The following is a 6000-nucleotide window of genomic DNA, read 5'->3' as shown; positions in this document are numbered from 1 at the left end:
TGGTGCCTGATGCAGCTACAGAAACCTGAGCTAAACCAGGGATTGAATTTTGACCAGTCTGAGCCTGCATATGAGCAGATTCACTCTCTGCCACAGAATCTGTTACACCTGTTACAGAATCTGTCACACAGAATCTGTTCCATCCTGCTGGGATTCAACTGTTTCCATGGTCAGTTGTCTTCTATTTTTTTTTCCTGCCACATTTGCTCATTATTAAGACGTTTGCCATTTGCAATCAATGCTTTGCCCCTTCCCCGTTTCCTTCTTCATTTATCCTGCTGCGATGTGATTTCTGCAGTGGCCCTGGTCACTGATTACGGACGGGAGGGTGTGGAGATGAGGAACCCACTGCCGCTTGGGAGGCACGCCACTGCCCAGCAACCAGATGAAGGCGGCCCTTTGTCGGCCGCACTCAACTCTGACGTGCAACCGCGCTTCCCCGCTGAGCCAGGACCCAGAGCAGTCATTTTTATGCTGTTGTCACACACATTAAAATTATTCGAATCTTTGTCTTAATGTTTTTTGTCTCTGACCAGTAACAGTTCCAGGTATTATCATCATTCTCATTGTCTCTCAATAAACCTTAAACTTACTCCACTGAACACCCTTATACTGACCTCATTTTTAACTTGAACTTATCCCAAGGCCAGCTTCATGCTATCTTACTGTGAACCTTTCCCTTTTTCAGGATGGTCGACTTTGAATCCTAATGGGCATTTGTAGATGAAACTGAATGCCTGGCTCTCTCCCAGATCAGGTCTCCAGACTGGCTGCTAAACCCCTACTATTCCTCAGTGCCTAAGAGGGCACATACCCGTGGGCTACCTCAAAGGCAGGAAAAGGTTAGGTTACAAAGATGGCACAAGCAACTATACTCCGATTAAAGAAAAAAAACAACAACAAAGATGGCACGGGCTTGGGATCAGGACAAATACTAAACCCCTGAACCACGTGGAGCCCCCATCAAATATAATTATCCCAGGAACCATAATCTATGACTTAGAAGCAGACCACCTCTGTACAAATTTATTGAATGTAGTTTCAAATGAAAAGAAAGACACTCAAATCCTACAAGTCCATTTAAAGCATGTATTGTTTACTCCTTAGGGGAGCAACCTCATCACACTATAAGGTGAGGAGAAGGGGAAATCTTGCAATTCATTTTGTAGAGTGGAATGCAGAGTGGTAAACAACGCCCCTTTGAGGCAATGCTGGTGCCCCTCCTAGAAGGTCAAACTGGCAACTGTGTTCAGAAGACCAACAGCCAATGGCTTTTAGCAGAGAAGAAAGTAGAGTGAGCCATTTTCTTGAGGGTAAATCAATCTCTCCATATTAAAGCTGCTAGGCAACTAAATCTAGTAGCGGCGTGCACCTTTACTATGACCAAATGACTTCTACTAAGAGGCTTCCTGGCATCACATAGAAGAATTGAACTTTCAGTCCCACCTTTACCAATATGGGTGACCTCTCCCCTTGTACATGGGTCTTGGTACAGCTATTTATATTAATCCAAGAGCTAGTTGATGCTCTTAATCTTGGTGGCCTTTAGAGAGGTGAATCGGAATGTAGTGGTGTGGGAAAGTTAAGATAATGCTCTCTAAGTGGAAAACCAGACTCCAAAGCTTGGAGATTCTTTTCTTTTTCTTTTTTTTTCCTGGTCGCACCCCACAGCTTGTGTGATCTTAGTTCCCCAACCAGGGATCGAAACTGTGACCCCTGCAGTGGGAGCGCCGAGTCCTAACCACTGGATTGCCAGGGAATTCCGGAAGCTTGGAGATTCTATTGTTCAGAGCTCAGTGTGTGAAGAAGGAGGTCTGAACGGAACCCGAAGCTTGCTGAGCTGGACAGGGGGAGCAGCCTGGCTTGACTGCATCACTCTCAGGGAAGGTGCTGCACACACAGCACAGGGAGATTTCTTTAACCTCTATAGCTCTTCAGCAGCTGGAGTAGTTGAAGGATAAGCGTGAAGTTGCATGAAGAAGGGTGGTCTGGCTTCTCTGTTTCATGCTTTTGACTTCTCTAGGGGCATCCAATCTGGGTCAGTGTATGTAGGAGTCAGAGCAGGGGCTTTGGTAAGACTGAGCCGAAAGGTATTGTGTTTTGAAAGGGAGTATGAAGAAGCAAGTGGTTTAAGGGATATAAAGTGTGGTGTGAAGTACAGAATATTATTCATCCTGCACAATCTTCCTGTAAGCAGCTCTTTTGCCCTTTTTCTGTTTGTCCATCTCTGTTTACTCTCAGACCTTAGTTATAAAAATGAGATCACTAGGTAACGTTTAACCTAACTCCTGACTTATGCTCTTCTGAATGTACACAATGCCTTCCCTAACGTGTTGAGTCATTTCCCAGATTCTAAGGAGTAAGAATGAAGAATTAAATAGTTGAAGAATGACTGACCCTCTACCCCTAGTTTCCCCGTTAGCAAATTTGCAGGTGAACCACATGGACAAGATAGCATCCAAAGGAAGATCACGAGTCAGCAGATCTGCACGCAATAGAAAAATGACGAAGAATCTGACCCTCTACCATGATTAACTGAGATTATTTCCCCTTTTTCCCTTTAAAAACTTTCATGACTGAGCAGAATCTTTGGAGCTGGTTTTGGGATTCCACCTTCTCCCTGGGTAGCCAGTTTCCTGATTAAAGCAACATTTCCTTTCCAACCAACGCTTGTCTCTTTAATATTGACTTTTCAAATGGTGAACAGCCGAACCTGAGTTTGGTAACATTCCCTTTAGCACTAAGCACTTCAAAATGCAGGCCACAGTGAAAGGTTAAGACAGCAGTAGGAGTGTCCAGGAGAGGGAAGACCATGGACGGACTCATCATTGCTGTGTTGAAAGGGAACTCTGAGTGCAGCAGTAAGTGGTTGCATACAATCAACCTGGACTACTAACATTGTTCATTTCTCATAAACATCTAGAGGAATTCTTCAGTGACTCAGGAGTTATATATATTTTGAATGTAAACTGGTTCTCTAATATATGAATCAGGTTTCCAGGTAATCCTTGGAGATAAAATTTTGTTTTTGAAAATCAGTGTATCATGTTGGAGATTGTGATGGGCTTTACTCGCTCAGAGGAAAGATGACATTTTAATACCTTCTGATCCTTAAAAAATGTGAACTTAGGCCATGCTAGACCTCTGAGAAGTCCTGTTTGACAATGCAAGCTGAAAAAGACTAGATAGTGACTAACTTACACATCACTTTGGTGAGGAGAGAACTTAACCGCCCCCGTCCCCAATCCCAGTAGTTAAATGTCCAGAAATGGGGGACTAAGCTGATTATTAATGCTGAAGAAAGACTAAGAGATGAGCTGTCTTCTCGTCTGTTCCATATCTGTTACAGAGGACTCAAAAAGAAGCAGGAGCTGCCCAAGGCTTAAGTGTAAGCTTTGGTTCTTTTTAAGAATGTTCACTTTATACACTGGGCTAGAAATGAGGGAGGGTTGCAGGAAGAAAGAGCATGCAGTTTCCTGGAAGTGCCTAAGACTGTTTCCTTTCAGAATGTTATGGTGATGCAGGTGCAAGAGGGCAAAGCTTCATGTCTCTGTTCCCCCACCTGATGGTGAGCCAGTTGGGTACTGATTCACCTGTATGTTCCCTAGACAACCTCGCCAGCACACTGGGAAACAATCCCTGCTTATTCAGGAGGGCCACTGTTGCAAAAACCTCAAAGTGCCCATCGCAGGTTCTCGCTGCTTTCAGGACAGACCACTGTAAAATCCCGAGGGAGAGCTTTCTCAGCCTGGCTGGGAAAGGGTAAGTCTCTCCGAGGTCTTTTAGCCTCCTGCTTTTAGGGCCAGCCTTGATAGCTGGACAGCTGTTAACAATCGCCATGTAACATCCATAAAATGGACCCAATAAAACTCTTACCAAGGGAATGGGGAGTACAAAATTGCAGGGGGGCCGAATGGGGAGCAAGGCAATCTCCTCTAAGTTACTGTCTCTTCACAAACACCAAGGGCATTGCCAAAGACATTAAAGCAATTTAGAGGTCCAAGACTGTATTCTAAATTTGTGCCTTGCAAATAGAATCCTGATTCTCTAGGGTTTTTAGGATACTTAGCAAATTTTGTCAAATATGTGTCTTTTTAAAAAACCTAAATGAACTTTAAATGTAGAAATAGAGTGAACCTCATTTTCTAATCACAGGGAAGGAGAACCAAAAATTAAGAGGAAAATGGCAATATTGTACAGTTCTTGGGTCAAAGAGGAATTATAATGAAAACTGTGATAATAAATCATTTTGAAGTCATCAATAACATTGTGATGGTTAAGTTTATGTGCCAACTTGACTGGGCTAAAGGATTCCCAGATAGCTGGTAAAACATTATTTCTGGGCATGTCTGTGAGAGTGTTTTTGGAAGAGATGTGCATTCATTCAGTGATTGAGTAAAGAGTTCTGCCCTCACCGATATGGGTAGGCATCACCCAATCTATTGAGAGCCTGAATAGAACAAAAAGGCAGAGGAAGGGCAAATTCCCTTGTCCTCTTCTTCAGCTGGGATATCCATCTTTTCCTACCCTTGAACATTGGAGCTCCTGGTTCTCTGGCTTTTATTTACTTTTTAAATTTTTATTGGAGTATAGTTGCTTTACAGTGTTGTTAGTTTCTGCTGTACAGCAAAGTGAATCAGTTATACATATACATATACATATATCCCCTCTTTTTTGGATTTTCTTCCCATTTAGGTCACCACAGAGCACTGAGTAGAGTTCCCTGTGCTATACAGTAGGTTCTCATTAGTTATCTATCTCTGGCTTTTAGACTCAGGGACCTACACCTGCAGCTCTCCCCCCATTCCCCCATTCTCAGGCTTTTGGCCTTGGACTGGGAGTTAAACCATTGGCTCTCCTGGTTCTTACATCTTCGGACCTGGACTGAATTACACCACCAGCTTTCCTGGTCCCCCAGCTTGCAGACGGCAGATTATGGGATGTGTCAATCTTCATAACTGTATGAGTGAAGTTCTTTTTTTTTTTTTTTTGCTTTATAACAAATTTAATCAGTTATACATATACATATGTTCCCATATCCCCTCCCTTTTGCGTCTCCCTCCCACCCTCCCTATCCCACCCCTCCAGGCGGTCACAAAGTACTGAGCTGATCTCCCTGTGCTATGCGGCTGCTTCCCACTAGCTATCTACCTTACGTTTGGTAGTGTATATATGTCCATGCCGCTCTTTCACTTTGTCACAGCTTACCCTTCCCCCTCCCCATATCCTCAAGTCCATTCTCTAGAAGGTCTGTGTCTTTATTCCTGTCTTACCCCTATGTTCTTCATGACATTTTTTTCTTAAATGCCATATATATGTGTCAGCATACAGTATTTGTCTTTCTCTTTCTGACTTACTTCACTCTGTATGACAGACTCTAGGTCCATCCACCTCATTACAAATAGCTCAATTTCATTTCTTTTTATGGCTGAGTAATATTCCATTGTACATATGTGCCACATCTTCTTTACCCATTCATCCGATGATGGACACTTAGGTTGTTTCCATCTCCGGGCTATTGTAAATAGGGCTGCTATGAACATTTTGGTACATGTCTCTTTTTGAATTATGGTTTTCTCAGGGTATATGCCCAGTAGTGGGATTGCTGGGTCATATGGTAGTTCTATTTGTAGTTTTTTAAGGAACCTCCATACCGTTCTCCATAGTGGCTGTACCAATTCACATTCCCACCAGCAGTGCAAGAGTGTTCCCTTTTTTCCACACCCTCTCCAGCATTTATTGTTTCTAGATTTTTTTGATGATGGCCATTCTGACTGGTGTGAGATGATATCTCATTGTAGTTTTGATTTCTATAATTAATCGAATTATATATATATATATATATATACATACACATATGTATATGTGTATATATATAAATACATACACATATGTATATGTATGTGTGTGTATATATATATCCATCTACCCATCCTACCTGTTTCTCTGGAGAATCCTGGCTAATAGAAGCATTATATATAAAACGTACGGAATGTGACT

This window comes from Hyperoodon ampullatus, assembly GCF_949752795.1.
Source record: "Hyperoodon ampullatus genome assembly, chromosome: X".
NCBI classification, from domain to species: Eukaryota; Metazoa; Chordata; class Mammalia; order Artiodactyla; family Ziphiidae; genus Hyperoodon; species Hyperoodon ampullatus.
This window is presented reverse-complemented; position numbering follows the sequence as displayed.